The sequence below is a fragment of the Paramisgurnus dabryanus genome, chromosome 24 (genome assembly GCF_030506205.2).
Source record: "Paramisgurnus dabryanus chromosome 24, PD_genome_1.1, whole genome shotgun sequence".
In the NCBI taxonomy this organism is placed as follows: Eukaryota; Metazoa; Chordata; class Actinopteri; order Cypriniformes; family Cobitidae; genus Paramisgurnus; species Paramisgurnus dabryanus.
The window spans coordinates 6166640-6181995 of NC_133360.1; the positions used below are offsets into that span (position 1 = coordinate 6166640).

The 15356-nt window shown below is 37.8% G+C and overlaps 1 protein-coding gene across 11 annotated transcripts in view; it reads left to right on the forward strand.

Moving 5' to 3' along the window:
- ptprsa (protein tyrosine phosphatase receptor type Sa) overlaps positions 1-15356 on the forward strand; it is a 233349-nt gene that overhangs the window by 43681 nt on the left and 174312 nt on the right. For all 11 annotated transcript variants that reach the window (XM_065244402.1, XM_073813439.1, XM_073813437.1 and 8 more), the window contains exon 2: positions 9128-9203. The gene's annotated coding sequence lies outside the window, so the exon portion shown is untranslated. The remainder of the gene's footprint in view (positions 1-9127; positions 9204-15356) is intronic.

Here is a 15356-nt window from a genome sequence, read left to right on the forward strand (position 1 = left end):
TCCTGATTGGTTAACACCGGGTGAATATCCGCCAAAGTTCACATTATTCAACTTGCGCCTTTCCTGCTGCAACGTTCAATTCTCGCGTATAAATAACTCTTTAATTGCGGGGAAAGGGTAAATATTAAACATTAAACTAGTGATGTTTCTTTACATTTTCTGTACACAAAGCTCAAATTCGTTGCATTTTCCTGTTCTCTTTTGATTGACAGGATATATCGCCCATGACTATCATGTGAAAATTTATTTTATTGGCCAATACCGATTATTGGCCGATATATCGGTGCATCAATAAATTTAATTAAACCTACATTTCTTCATCTTCATTGTAAATAAAAAATATAGATCTGTGTAAAACAACAAGTGGTTTTAACCAGTGGTTCACAAACTGGGGGCTGTGGCACCCTGTGGGGCTACGAGATGGCGCCAGGGGGGCCCAGTTTTATGAAATTTGATAAAATACATGAATTTATCATAAAATGGTGTGTAATCAAGCCTAAAACTATCAATCAACAGCAATACATTGTACATTTGTTTAATTCAAATGTTAAGTTTTATAATGTTTTATGTCATAAATGTTCGTTGGCGGGTCCACAAAGAGATGCACCGTATAAGGGGACCACACGCTAAAAAAAGTTTGAGAACCACGGGTTAAAACTCTCCTTAAAAATCTAAATCTAAATTATTATTTTTGAAAAAATATATTTACAAAACGCACATTTAGGCATTAATTTACATTCATGCATTTTGGCTTACAGGGCGTTACAAAGTATACATTTTATCATAATATTCTGGAATCGAACCCACAAGCTTTTGCACAGCTAATGCAATGCACTGAGCTACAGAAACATTCAGGCTTGAATGTCTCATACATGAATGTCTCTTACTTGCACCAATACAAATATATTATTTTTATGACATCATTCTGCACCGCAGCTTCTCATCAGATTCCAGGCTGTGAGGTAAATTAAACGCTATTGGCTATTTTAAAAGAGGGAGGAGCCATTCAATACGTCTCACCCCAAGTGGAAATTGTCACCGCATCGAACGAAGCTGCATTTCAAGGCACTTTAGTGGCTCTTTAAATACCTGTTGTAAAACCTGCCGGTATCAGACACAGCATCAGGACCGGCTTAATTCATTCAATGAATCAATGCTTTAATGACATCATCAATCACATATACAAGTCTCATTTCACTGGCTTGGCTTCATAACGCACAAGATCTTCAGTAACATCCACATATATGTAAAAAAATTCAAACATTATAATCTCATTAGAAACATTCTGTTTTAATCCCATGTAAATATCACTTTAGAGAATTAATATTTTGTCTAGGATGGATGCCTGTGGCCCCTGTTTTCCCATCCACTGGAGTGTTAGCCATGTTGACAATCTCTTGGAAAATGATCTGATATGGTAGCGTGGCCTGTTAGTGAATAAGTGCAAGCCGCATGTCAATGCCTTGAGTGAATTGAGAGCGCAGAACGACTCTGCCGTAAACTCTCCTCCAGGCTTTTTCATTTCAATAAAAGGCCCTCGATTCCCGCAAGCGAGCCGCGTGATTGGACAAGTGCCGGTCTCTCTTTCAGAGATAATGCGGATGTTGTCATCGCAATCATCATTATGGCTTCTGTGCCTTTCATGCGCGCGCGTGTGTGTGTGTTATTTACAGGGCTCGTGCTTGCGTGCCGATCTGTAGTAATTTTTTAATTTGCCAGCAAAGCCGTTGTTTATCCACACCGAGGGTGGGGGTTATAGACGGTGCGTGCGATATCATACGCCTCGTTTCTAATGAGTATGGATTAGCGTGGATGATCCGGGCTTTGCCGAGTTTTTGGTCCGGCGTTCCGGAGGTCAAAGGCAGCCACGGTGCAAATCCTGCAGCAATAGCTTCTAGTAATAATAAACTAAATGATTTCAGCTCATCCGCACTCTAGTAGCCCGGGATAAACACAGATTATATGCTTTGTGTATGGAAAACTTTGATTAATTTTAATGCTGTAAAATGCAGATAATGCGAACTGTAAAAAGATTTGCATTTGCACTTCTTTTTTGAAAGTATTAAGTTCACAAGCGATATACCTTTTACACAGATAGCATTGTTCATTTCAAGTACGCTCTTCACTGACACTTGTCTGTCTCCATGGTAACCAAGTATGCTTTATCCGGCCCACATTTCTTGCAGATAGCTTGTGTAAAGTTAAATATTTTATTAAATTGTTTCACCCTGATCTTATTTTCCATTGAAAAGCAATGTGGTTTAATGTGTAAAGCATTGCATTTGCAACACATGGGTTTAATCTCAAATATTGATGTAATGAATAGTAGGGCTGTAAGAAGTTAATGTATCAAATATTGCCAAAGTGCATATCGCAAACACATATTGCAATGGTTTTGCAATAACTAAATGATTTTAATTCTTCAAAAAGTTATGTATGAGTAAAGTTTTAAGTCAATGCACATATCTGGAAAGACGGAGAGATTGATGCTTTCTTTTCCCAGAAAGAATGTGAAACGTATGTTATTTATATATATTTTGTTATTATTATTATTAAAACATTAAAATCTCTTAAAATCATTTTGCAAGCTGTTACGTGTTTCTGGGTGTAAGTCACTTTGGACAAAAGCCAGATGCATAAATGTAAATGTAATGCAATGCTGTGATATCCCAGATGAGAAACGATGAGATCTGGTCCACATCTGCACACATCAGGGCTCTTTTGGCCGGAAGGGCGCTCATAAGCAGGTGCGCGCTGACTGATTTATCATAATTAATCCGATGCGTCCAGTCCACTGGTCGGGACACATCTGCGGCCACGCGCTGTGCCCAGTGTCACAAAGTCGACGAAGGGCAATGAAATTACTTTTGATTAAAAAACGAAATAAACATTTAATTTTTAGAGACTCCAGATTTTCGGAGCTCAATAATGAGGTGGATCATTACGGCGGTTATTCTGTACTTAAGATCTGATTTGGACCGGGGATTGGAGGGCGCATCTGTCCGATGCAACAAAGCCCCTCTCAACTCCAGATTGGCTTTTATCAAACACAACAAGAACACGGCCTCTATTCATTTGGCAGGCATTGCAATAATTATTATTTTGCCTTTACGGACGGCTGGTCATTTTTAATGGATGTGAAGGCACTTGTCTGTCCTAAAAGGCCCTCTAATGAAGAGTTTTGGGAGTTTTAAATCCTGAAACATTTCGAAGTTTGGGTTTTTTGCAATTTTTATTCGATATAATTTTAAGTCAATTATAAACGTACAATAAGCACAATACAATGAAAATGGATGGTCTTGAATTAAATTTAGCCGACACTTTTATTCAAGGCAACTCACAAAAGTAATGATTTGATGAGAAATTATTTTTTGATTTATGTATTGGCACAAGAAGCTAGGGCTGCATAATGATTAATCGCGACTAATCGTTTGCAGAATAAGAGTTTGTTTACATCATATATGTGTATAATAATTACGTATATGAATACACACACATTTATGTATAATTTTAAGAAAATAATATATTTATATGTTAGGTATTTATATTTATATATAATATTAATTGTATATAAATATAAAAATGTACATACACATGTAAATATTATTTAAATATTTACATGCATGTGGGTGTATTTATATATACATAATTATTATACACAGTACACACACGTATAGACCGTTTCATCGGGCGCACATGTGGTGACGCCATAAGCGTCTGGTACGAACTTTACTTCCGGTTTCTGTTTGTTTAATGGTCTGACTAGTTGCTGAAACTGAACTACCTCAAATACCTCGTCGAAAATAACAAATGTTTTGGGTTCCTTATATATTTGTTATATATAAATAAACTACTTTAAAATGACTTTGTTGTTATTTATTCTTCGCAGAGTTTACCGGACGTTACGTCATGACCACGAAAGCCGCGTGTTTATGTTGTTACTGCTGAAACCGTCTATATGATGCTAACGATTAGTCACGATTAATTGTTATGCAGCCCTTTAGTGAACTATAGAAAATGCTTTTTTGCACTTAATTTTTTAAGTTCAATCAACTTGGATTACCAGAAAGTAATTTTAACTGTATTGACTATTGAAGAGTTGCTGTAACTTATAAAATAAAGTTGACATAACTAAAGCAAATTAAACTTGATTTATTAAGTTACAGCAACTCATAACTTGTCAAGATTGAACTAACTTTGTAAAAGTCCTACTTGATTAACTCTTTCCATGCCATTGACAAGTTATCCCGTCAATTAAGAGAAAACATTTGCATTAAAAAAATGTGTTCCTGATTAATTTTTATGTTAATCTGAAATGCCGTGTTATCCACTATCGCACTTACCCAATTTATGAAAAAACTAAAGCCAAAACATTATTTACTCATTTTAATTATGTGTATGTTTTAATAATCGTTCTGAATCTTTTTTTTATCGTTTTAAAGAAAATTACCCATATTTAAGAGTTTAAAAAACTTAATTTATTTTTAATTTTCCTATTTTGTTTGTTTGTTTGTTTATTGTTTGTTTGAAAGCAGAGGGTCTGTTCTTTCATTTGATATATTTGTACGGTTTATATATTTTTAGAAGAAAATTTCCTGGACGGCATTTTGTGAAACTTGATGACAAAAATGCTGGCGGGCAACTTTTCAAAAAATGGCTGGCGGGGAATGAGTTAAACACTGTATTTTTTTACAGTGTGTAAAGGCTGAGACCTCTTTAAAAAGGAGACAAACCCTCTTAACATGAGGTTTATGCAGCCGTGTCTTTTCATATTCCATTGAATCTGTTTCCTATTTAGGAGAGACAATTGAGAAATAAAAAGAGATCTCATCTGTCAGGCAGTTTTAGTGGTATGGATGCACGGTTACTGTATTTTAAGCGAGTATCTGATGGCAACATGGAAACGTTCCCAGGAATTCAGAAGGATGAATTATGTCCCTAACCTTACCCTGACTTATGTGCACATGGTGCTGGATCTATTTATCCAGTAACTGAATCAGTCTGGTCTTTATTGTGCCGTGACCTCTGGGGTTTCAGCTCAATGTCGTCTCTAAAATGTGTCCTCTGCACATTTACTGAAGATTTGTTTTCACATATTTGTGTAATTCAGTCACTTGCTGTACAACATCGGAGTAAGAGATGTTTCTGTAACATTTACTTGCATACTGTAAATATAAAATGCCATACATTACATTTTACATTTTAAGATTTGGTGCATGTACTTTTGAATTATTTTAACAACACTTATATCTTATTATTGTTGGGTGCATCATATGGCTTGCTCATTTTTGTAACTCCATATTAAAAATAATTACTTTTTTGTAAGCTTTTACAATTAAAGTTTTCATATTAAAGGCAGGGTGCGTGATTTTTGAAAAACACTTTGGAAAAGGGAGTCAGGCCAAACAATACACACTTGTAGCCAATCATTAGTAAGGGGCGTAACAAACATCTTTGCCTGTGCTGCGTATGTGTGGGGCGGGTCTATCAAAAGAAGGTCCAGATTCTTTTGGGGTAGGGGCGTGTTTGTTTAGGTGATTTCAAATGTCAACATTGGCTTTCAAAGATCATGCACCCCGCCTTTAACATAATTGTCATACAAATTAAGCAACATGCTTAAACGTTATAAAAACAATGTCACTATGCAAATAATCTTAAAGGGGACATTTCACAAGACTTTTTTAAGATGTCAAATAAATCTTTGCTGTCCCCAGAGGACATATGTGAAGTTTTAGCTCAAAATACCATATAGATAATTTATTATAAGATGTTTTAAAATGCAAATGAGCTGATTTCTGCGCAAAATGGCCGTGCCGTGGTTGGATAATAGAGGCAGTATTATCCCCTTTTGACATCACAAGGGGAGCCAAATTTCAATAATCATGTTTTTTGAGAATGGTTTACCGAAACTAAGTTACTAGGTTGATCTTTTAAACATTTTCTAGGTTGATAGAAGCACTTGTGACCCAATTATAGCACTTAAATATTGGAAAAAGTCAGATTTTCATGATATGTCTCCTTTAATAGTCTCAAAATATGCTTTTTTTTCATTATGCAAAGTATAAAATTATTAAGGAGCGTTTTCACGGACAGGGCTTATCCTAGTCCCAGACTAAAATGCAAGTTTGAGCTACTTTAATTTAAAAACATCTTGTACTGACATATATATAAGTGCCATTGTTTTGTCCCAAGATGCACACTGGTATAGTTTTTTATAAGATTTGTTTGTAAAAACTACATAAATGTCCTGTTATAACTAAGGCTTCATAACAGGAAACTACCCAAATTGTTGGATTATAATCTTAAAGTATGAAAGTTTTGATTTTATGGGCTATGTCGTCTTCTGTGTCTCTTACAAGGCAAACATTTAATACATTTGTATGTCTACAGTATCTAGCATTTTTACAAAGAAAATTTTCTGGGTTTTAATGCATTATAAAACATATGAATAATTCATAAAATATACAGCCTTCAATTAGTTCCTTGAATAATTTCCTTCGTTTTTGTTGTAGATTGTCGTATTGTCAAAAGAAATATTCTAGATTAAAAACAACAGCGTCGGAAGTATCTCATTCTTTTCCTGTCACGTTTCTGCGTCTGAAAGAGTGACCGAATCTTTTCTGCAGTTTTGCCTCCTGTTTTCATCATATCTCCCAATTTACCCTGCACCATGATGCTCCACCATCTGTCGCTACGGTGACCGTTTCCCATGCCAGTGTGTTAAAGAGGCCCTGAGAGAAGCAGCCACATTTAGACCCTTATTAGTTCGTGTCGAAGAGCGCGACCCCACCCGTATCAAAACAGAATTGTTTAATATATCATAGATTGTCTGGAAATGATCTTACAGACCGATGTCCTCCTTTAACATTGAGGCTAATGTACTGTCGCATCCCCTGTCGGGCAAGTGCTAGCGTTAGCTCAGAGCTATGCTATATTCAGCCAGATTAATGAAGCATCCGAGGAAGGGAGTGTCAGCTACACAGGAGCGGCAGCGTAGCAGCGTGTGTGCAGAGAATAAATGTCGTACATTAAACTAATTCCCATCGCGGGCGCTCGCTCGTCTTGGCAGGCAAAGCCGAGAGGACGCCGAGCGGCCCACCCTCCCTGCCCCACAGCCTTATGGGAGCTCTCTCGGCTCTCAGCTGTTATGATTGGGTAGTCTCGAATTAAAGCGGCCCTTCAGGACCGGGAATCATGTCCGCCCGCTGGCTGGCTGGCTGGTTGTCGTGGAAACCGTCTCCCAGAGGAGGCTTGGGTTTGTCTATGGGCTGCAAGAGGGATGAGTAGAGAAATGAGAAAAGGAAACTTGTCGGAGCTCAAAACCCTTTGACCTTTGTGTAAGCGATTAAACAAGCAAAAGGGAGTCTCGGGGGTCGTTCAGGTCGACATTTTAAAAAGGATGGCAAATGTCTCTATTTTGGGTGTATCGCAATGGAAGCACAACTTAAAAAATAAAAACCAAGCCGATCTCACTGTAAAGATCAACATAAAATGATTTTAGAGGTGGCAATTTTGTATGAATTATGATGTGAATTGTAGACGAATGTATGAAGCAAACAATGAAGCTCTAACTGTAAACCAGGGCAGATTAAACTAAAATGTATTTATGCGGTTAAACAATTGTATACCAATTAGACACTGCATAAAATACTAACAAATGGCTATGAGATTTTGTTGGGTAAGCACGGGTGTGCCTCATACGACCTGAAAACTGAAGCTGTTCGCTTTTTGATCGCCCCCCTGGTGGCTGGATGCAGTACAATGCAAACATATGGATATCGCTGATATATGTTCGATTGTAAATTTTTGTGATAAGTTTCATTTAGCTAGTAATTTGATGCTATAGAAGGTTTCAGCAGTAACAACATAAACAAGGGGCTTTCGTGGTCAACACGTAACTTTCGGTAAACTCCTTTAAGAATAAATAACAACAAAGTACTTTAAACATAGTTTATTTATATAACAAGCTAAATAAACTACACGTAGATTACCTAGGAAACCAAAATTGTTTTTATTTTCGACGAGGTATTTGTTCAAGAGTTCGGTTTAGCAACTATTCAGACCCATAGGCTGTAAAAAAAGATGGACGACGCTCGTTCCGCCTCTTCCATTGGTGAAAAGTGAAGCCGTCAGTGTCCTGATACGGCGCTGACATCTTGGGTCTTGAGTCTGCGCAGTAGCGATTTCGGGACCAGTCCTTCGCAGTAGTGAGCAGGAAGTAAAGCCGCGAAAGCAAGGCCCGCTCTCGCAGAATGCGCATATCACAGCTGTCAATCATGATATATATATATTTATATCGTTATTTAATATATATAATATATATTTAAGTCGTTAGTTGTATTTGTATTTAACTGACATTATTTTAGCAAACCAGTTAAATCAGACGTTCAAGAGGCGTGGTCGAATTGGGCATGCTAGCGTTTGGCTCCAAACTGACGTTTTTTTTTACCATCGTTGTACATTTTACAATAGCTTGAAGCGGCCTCGCATTGTCCATCTATGGAGAAGCTAACTATAATGGTCAAAGAAATGTAATAACAATATACAAGCAAAAGTCATTTTGTTGGAATGTTAAGTTCAATAATGTGATTAAAACGGAAAGACCAACATGATCTTGGACTAAAGATAAATGTAAAACATAACAACTTTATTTCGTATGAATTCATACAATGGGAATCGTACAAAAACGTAATCGTATGAATATCAGATAAAGCAAGAACGAAGCTTCAGCCGTAAACCCAACATCACTGGGGCGAAGCGGATCAAATCTACAATGCACGAATGAGGTCGTAAAAAATAAAAAGACCTTGTAAAATAGTTGCAAATTGCAATGAGATTATTAATGAGATTAATTGCGGAAACTATAGCCAACGAAATGACAAATCTAAATGTGAATTGCCTTGTGTGTTCACTATCACCGTAAAAAAAATTGTTCTGTAAAATAACTGCCAGCACATACGCCAGCAAGCTACTGTAATTTTATTGTAAAAATATGGTTTATTACCGTAAAAATAAAAAAACAGTGTAGCGACCGCTCCTGTGACTAAATTATTGAAATGTTGAGAAAATGTTCATCTGTCAGTCTATTTCAATAGAATAACTTTTCTTTATTCCTCTTTTGCTTCAGGTTCAACCAAATCAGGAGAAGCAACCCCAAACCAGCTGAAGAATGGAGCTGAAAGAGTATTAAAAACATTAAAGAGGTAAGACAAGCTATATCAATGCACATATTTGAAGAAGAACGAACCATTGATATGTAAACGCTTCAGTTTTCCTGACAGATACCAGCTACTGGACATCTTAAAATGACAGTTGTGTACTATTTTCTGTATCCGATATGATGTGAAGACAACATCGCTTATTTAAATGGACATGTGCGTTCAGCCGCAAGAATAAACATCTTTTCCTTGTTTGATCAGATGGTCACACATAAGCCTGTATGTGAGATACTCTATGGATATTATATTTAAGTTTGTTTATTTGGCATATTTAAACCTCTTTCATTTTTGTAGTCACAATAGATCTGTAAATGTGATTTCATAAACCACATCTAAACTACATTTGTAGGTGGTTAGAAATTTGATTCAAATCTGATTTGTTGAAATGCGTCTCAGTTTGAACAGGCAGATCAGATGTCGAATAGTTTTATTAATCAAAGACTACTGATATCAGACACCCCGGACATACACCCATCTGATTTACTCAATATACAGCGAGTGGGCCTTAGAGATCCAAATCAGATTTGTGCGTAGCCCAAGATGTACGTCAGTCAAAACATCCTCATCCTGGTTACATTATCGAGTCCTTCCGGTTTTGAATCAATGACCGTATGGCACTTTCTTGGGTTTATCCTTGACTATCAGAAGTCAAACGGTGCACATTCAAGCAGATTATTCGTGTTTCTTTTCAACAAGTGGAGTGCAGAGGGTCGACACATCTGGAGCTGTTGCCGTAGGCTGTTTGTGAGACGGAGAGAGATGGAGAAATGCTATCAACTGAATATTGCATGCCGTACCGCTGTAACAGTGAGATATGGGTATTGCGCGGGGTCCACAAAGACCTCATTTCTGTTTTATTACCGAGCGCTGTCTGTGGTCTCCTGAATTCTCACGTTCTTCACGCCGGTGGTAAACAGCACTTATCCGGAGATTGCTTACTTGTGAAGAGGGCCTGTGTGTGAATCTGTACCGTGGCACTCATGCTTGCTTTGGTTGGATTTTTGCAACAAATCGCGATGCATGCAAAATTCTGCTGCAGCCTAATGGTGTGTTTAATGCGGCCGTATTTAAGTCTGCTTTGCCCTCCAACTTCCATTCGCATATAAAACAAACGGTAATAAATTACCCTTATTCAATTATCAACGCTCCGATTACTTATGGCAGTATTTAAAGAAATGCAAATGAAGTGAGAGTCCGGGGGTGATGAATATTTATTGTGCTAGCTTATATTATTTCATGGTGTTTGGGAATCAAAGATGCATAACTTTTCTGATGTTCCAGTAATGAGGGCGTGTAATAGCATGGATTATATATATTTTCATTGTTTTTTGTTTTTTGTTACGTCTCTGCTGCCTGTGATTTTTTTAAATTTACTGTGAGGCTGCTTTGCAACAATGCAAAATGGTAGAAGAAACTTTAAATGAAATTAAAACCTTTTTTGTCTATAGACAGTTTAACGTCATAATCAAACGGCTTTCTTGGAACAAAATGTAACTTTCGGTAAACTTCGGCAAAGAATCAATAACAACAGAGTACTTTAAAGTAGTTTATTTCTGATAACAAGCAAAAAAAAAAAAATAGATTACATTAGTTCAACTTATAACTAAAGCGTATCAAAAACTATACTTAGCTAACGTAACTGTGTAAAATGTGTACTATATAATGTATAAAATCTTAATTAATGTCGCTGCAAAACCTTCACATAGCAGTGATCCACGATTAACGTCTCCCCTCGTCTTTAGGAAACCAAAACATTTGTTATTTTCGACAAGGTATTTGTTCCAGAGTTTAGTTTAGCCACTAACCAGACCATTAAACAAACAGGGACTGGAAGTTAGGCTACGTTTACACGGAAACGATGTGAAAAGAAAACGCAAAAGTGGTGTTGCGTTATCACTTTTTATTCCGTGTTTATACGAGCGTTTTGAGGGGGCAATCTGCGTGCATATGGTGACGCAAAAATGTGCGATAGTCGATGTAGTATGCACTCCAGGCGGCTAGGTGGCAATGTGAGGCACGGACACACAACAACACCAAGTCTGCACACCTGCGTACAACCTTCTTCCTTGTTCTCCCAGGTCTCGTCCAAAGCCGTCTGGTTTGCCTCGACGAATTGGTGCATCAACAATTTGATGGAGGTAATTAATGCACATTCTCTGATCAGTAATACTAGCTGTAAATATTTCGTAAAACTGCTGGAAAGACTCTTGTATATTTATCAGAGCTGCTATGGCAACCTGAAGGTCCGACATATGGAAAACATCTGACATGTTTGTTGTTATTTTCCTGAACTGGCGCCTGTGATATAAACGCGTACGCGACGAGAGCCACCTTGAGCAGACTTTTGCGTTTTTACCCTTTAGACAGGAACGTGACGGTAGATTGTTTTTAATATTTCCACTCTGGAGGGTTGTTTCACTTTTGTGCGTTTTTAAGCTTTAAAAAAATGCTGTAGCAGTGTAAACGAAAGACACATCCGATAAAATATTTTTACGTTTTCACCCTCCAACATTCTAGTGTAAACAGGCCCTAAGTTACGTCCAAATGCCTAACGTCAACGCACATGCATCCGATAAAATCGTCTATATAGTGTGATTTTTATGATTAAGGGTTTTTAATTCCACACAAAGCCCTCTATTGAACGTATACTTTCTTAGGTCTTACCAATGTTTTGGAACACAAGGGGTTAATGTTTGGCTAATAAGCGCATGGCCAATTACATTATAATGGGGTCAAAAATGATCTTTCTCCATTGATAGTTATTCAAAAGTTGCTGTCTATTCTGATAAAATGACATTTTTTGCCATCGTAAGTTTTTGTACCTTTAGCTCAACTGGTAAAGCATTGTGTTAGCAGTGCAAAGGTTGTGGGTTTGAATCCCAGAATCACACATACTGATAAAAATGAATGTACTATAGATCGTTTTGAATAAAAAGCATCTGCCAAACACAGAAATGTATAATTGATTTTTATTTAAATTTTCTCCCGTTTTCTAAAAACTTAGGTCTTTCTGGGACTTTTTGGTCCCTGTAACTGTGGGTTCACACCAGATGCGAGTTCAATGATTTGCGCGAGTAGATCACATAAAAAGTCAATGCAAAGGCGCGATTAGATGCATCCTCGCGTGGAGCGATGTGAATGACCTGATATGGGTGGTGCGCTTGCCGCGAAAACACGCGCTAATCGCCTCAAACGCGTCTTCACCCAAGTTGAAAATATTCAACTCGAGTAAAAAATTTGCATGACACGAAGTTAAATCCCGCGAGTAATGTAGAGCGAGTAACGTGATGCCCCGCGTTTGGTGTGTACGTAGCATAATACCAAATGCGAATTTAACAGTTTGCGCAAGTAGATTACATACAAGTCAATTCAAAGACGCGAATAGACTCGAACTCACGCAGGTCTATGTGAATGACGGGAAATGTGCTATTCGCCTCAAACGCGTTTTCGCGCAAGTTGAAAATATTCAACTCAAAGTTCAATCCCGCAAGTAATTTATACCAAGGAACGCAATGTTTTGCGTTTGGTGTGTACGCAGCATAAGGTTTGTGTTTTAACTTGAAACTTTATCTTTAGGAGTGTGGTGTGTATTTGCAGTAATATTTCGACTGTTGGATGTGATGGATGGGGTTACTTATAAGCACAGTTTTGGATATGCCTTGAGCTCTGTTGATATCCTAGCTGAAATGTGTTCGCTGTCCTGCTGATCTGAGTTGAATAGTGGAGATTTTCAGTGCCAGAATGAGTTAAAGTCGGTTGAGGGCACATTGCATTGTGGACAAATCCTTTTCTGTCCTGTCTGGGTCTCTGCAGGCGTGGGAGACTCATGGAGTTTATTTGGGCATACATTATGTACTGCCAGGAAAACACATATGAATATTGGGATAGATTTAATGATATGAAGATGCATGAATATGTAAATATGCAAATGTGTATTTAATTCAATATTCCTTGATTTAATTGAATGAAAAATTAAAACTGACCATGTTTTTACACGTTCATGGTCTTATTTTGCATGCCATTATCCAAAGCCCACTTGGTTAAGCATTGCATGAGCAACCCAAAGCTCAATGGTTCGATCCAACGAACACTTATTATACTGTTAAATTGCATAGCTTAAATGCAGCTTTAGATAAAAGCATCAAAGAGAGAGAGGCAGAGATGTTTCATAGACACCCCTCTTACCAAAAGAAAAGAGTCGCGTGTGTTTGCAGTAGATGAGCTCGCTGCTATAGACTGTGTGTGTCAGGTTGGAGCTGATATCTGCTGATTAGTTTCTCTGGATGGCAGGCGGTGTGTTTGTACTGCAGTGCTGTGGTATACTGGACCTCTGACCCGTTGGGTAAACACAACCAGAGAGTCGCTGCCTCCAAATAAGGCCAAGACATCTACAGAGCTGCCGAAAACCTGCCATCCTCTACAGCCCACCGAGCACACACTTGTCTCTCTCTCTCTCTCTCTTCACATTTGAGTTTTGCTTTATTCCCACTGTCATCTTTTTATCTTTTTCGTCTTTTTATTCTCTTAAAGGAACCGCAGCTTAAATTGAAATTCTGGTACGTTGACTATTCCACGTGCTGTTTTAAGACCATAGGCCAGATTTACTATAGGCAGGTCAAAATAGCGCGATGGGAGTGGTAATATCTGCGGGTTAATTAGGCGCAAAATAAATAACACAGGCGCAAAAGCTGATTTCCATAATGTGCAACGCAGTCTATTAAAATAAGTGCAAATTAGTTCAGGGTTGCAAATAAGCAGAGCTGATGCTCCTCAGGTGCGGGAGATCGACTAATGCCTGATGCGCTTGAGTTCAGCACCACGGACATCTCAGCTGAAAATTCAGGGTGAAAAATCCCACCTAACGAAGCCATAGTACACTGAAAAGAAATGGAGGGAAAAAATAAGGTTTACAAGAAGTTTTGAAACACCAGGGGCCTCATTTATAAAGCGTGCGTACGCACAGATTTGATCGTAAAGTGTGCGTAAGCAAAAATCCACGGCAAAGTCTATATATTATATTATAAAAACTGTCCCTGACGTGGAAAAGTGTTAGCGCCACTTCAGGGTCTGAGCAGACATACGCACTTTTGCTTGTCTGATTGCTGCAGGTTTTTGGAAATATAAGCCATTCTTGTCGCTCGAAAACGGTTTAAACATTGACAAGCGCTCTTTTATATGTCTATGATATTAATTATGCATCGTTTAAAGGCGGAGATCTAAAACTGCTCAGCTGCTTAAAAGTACATTTTACATCTGAAAGAAAGTGGTACGCGTGTTTTCTGCGTGTACGTTTGGTTCATGAAACACACATACGCATTTTTTGATAAATGATCGTAAGATCAAATGTAGGACGGTTTCCACAAAGCATTTTATAAATGAGGCCCCTGGTATTATGTGACTTCTCACAGTTCATCCAGCAAATAAAAAATAACATGGCTTGGCAAACGATAGTTTTGAATAATATGTTCCTCTGGCATTCCAAATAAACTGTTACGTGTTAAAGAATCTTCTGCCTTGTACCACACGCTCTCTCATCTCTGTGATGCCTCTTCAATCAGCAACAATTGCTGCCATTTCAATCGCAAAAATGTTTTACCCTTTAAAATTCCAATGTACCGTGGGAGGGACAATGCATTATTTGACAAAAAACTTCATCAAGTACAACAACTCAAACGCAAAGCTAAACATGTCACATATCTTTGGAAAGTTGAAATTCTTGTGATTCGAATTATGTAAACGGTTAAGATACAATCACAGCAGGTACAATTTTTTGTTGCCTTTTTCAGGAATGCTAAGGGTTAAGAGATGCTTTTTTCAGCGTTAATGGCGCAAATACCAATAATATTACGCGCGCAAACAGTGGTAAATCGCGTTGCATAAATCATTTAAATAATCTCCTCCCATAAATTTTGCATCTGAAAGGGAAACTCCTAGAAATGCATATGCAATAACGGAATACAAAATAACGAAAGTCATACAGGTTTAGAACAACATGAAGGTGGGTATATTTTTAGATGAGCTGTTCCTTTAAATTCACTCTCCTTTCAGTTTTTGTCAGACTGTGGCAAACAGAAATCCACTGCCTGAATTCCCTTGCGGCTACCCCTCACAATACCGACTTTGTTTACTTTCAGTTCT